Genomic DNA, 1,656 nt, shown 5'->3' with positions numbered 1-1,656 from the left:
ACACACGCACACACACACACACACACATACACACACACACACACACACACACACACACACATACACACGGTAAGAGGCAAACTGTTTTCATTCTAAACTGTCCATTTAATCTCAGTATTAGTTAATGCCAGTCCAGTTCAACTATTGTAATATTGAAAGGATATTCCATTCCCTTTTTAAAGTGACTTAAGATCTGTTTTATACTTAAGTTGTCTTCATATATCTGATGTATGATTACAAGAAGGAGAGCAGGAAAACCATTAGTGACTTTCATGTAAACTGGTTTTGCTCCAATTAAGAAAAAGATAGGAGTAATAAGTGTAAATTATTCGCATGTCACTATTCCCATTCAAAGCATAAAGAGCCAGGGGTATTTTATTTCTTTTTGTATTTCAGTGTATTTTATTGGTTTTTCTTTTTAAGTGTTTGGAGACATACTCACACAAAAAATGTAACCACTGCCACAGAATTCTTCCTCCTGGGGCTCTCAGAGGATCCTGAACTCCAGCGTGTCCTCTTTGCACTCTTCCTGTCCATGTACCTGTTCACCGTGGTTGGAAATCTGCTCATCATCCTGGCCGTCACCTCTGACCCCCACCTCCACATCCCCATGTACTTTTTCCTCTCCAACCTGTCCTTGATTGACATCGGCTTCACCTCCACCACCGTCCCTAAGTTGCTGATGAACCTCCAGAGTCACAGCAGAGCCATCTCCTATGGGGGCTGCCTCACCCAGATGTCTCTTTTCATCACTTTTGCATGTACAGATTCTATGCTTCTGACTGCTATGGCCTATGACCGCTTTGTGGCCATCTGTCACCCCCTGCATTATTCATGCATCATGAACCCTCGTCTCTGTGTCTCCTTACTTTGGGTGTCTTTCACACTTGGTCTTTTGGAATCCCTGCTACACAATCTGATTGTCTTACAGCTTACCTGCTTCAGGACTGTGGACATTGCTAATTTCTTCTGCCACCCTTCCCAGCTGCTTCACCTGGCCTGTACCGACAGCTTCAGCAATGAGATAGTCATGTGTGTTATTGGCATCCTGCTTGGAGTTCTCCCTGCCTCAGGCATTCTCTTCTCCTACTGTCAAATTCTGTCCTCCATTTTGAAAATCCCTTCTGCAGGGGGGAAGTACAAAGCCTTCTCCACCTGTGGCTCTCACCTGTCCATCGTGAGCTTGTTTTATGGCACAGGACTAGGGGAGTACTTTGGTTCAGCTCTGTCAACATCCCCCGGAAACCATGTGGTGGCCTCAGTGATGTATGCTGTGGTCACTCCCCTGCTGAACCCCTTCATCTACAGCCTGAGGAACAGGGACATTAGCAGAGCCCTGGAGAGATTCCACACCCGGGCATTCTCTGTGTTTGCTCCTGCAGCTTCCAGGTAGGAAATTAATTGGAAAAGTTAGAAAACCAACACCTATTTTTCTAGTGATGCTCACTTTTCATCCCTGAATTTTTGCCTTTCAGCTTTGGCTCTTTCCTCTTCTTTATTTAGAGAAGGATGTTGGTTCGCAATGTTGGAGAGGGAGATTTGAACAATTTTCTAATAGGTATAAAGTTTTAGGCTGAGAGTGGTGGACAATTTGTGCAAACAGATAGAAATGACCATTACCAAAGGGAAAAAAAGAATCAATATGAATAATGACAC

At 44.0% G+C, this 1,656-nt stretch overlaps 1 pseudogene; it reads left to right on the top strand.

Moving 5' to 3' along the window:
* The first annotated feature begins 535 nt into the window (after positions 1 to 535).
* LOC150068148 (putative gustatory receptor PTE01 pseudogene) lies at positions 536 to 1,265 on the top strand (annotated as a pseudogene).
* The last annotated feature ends 391 nt before the right edge of the window (positions 1,266 to 1,656 follow it).

Source organism: Megascapheus bottae, chromosome 1, assembly GCF_031878675.1.
Source record: "Megascapheus bottae isolate mThoBot1 chromosome 1, mThoBot2.hap1, whole genome shotgun sequence".
Lineage (NCBI taxonomy): Eukaryota > Metazoa > Chordata > Mammalia > Rodentia > Geomyidae > Megascapheus > Megascapheus bottae.
This window is presented reverse-complemented; position numbering and strand designations above follow the sequence as displayed.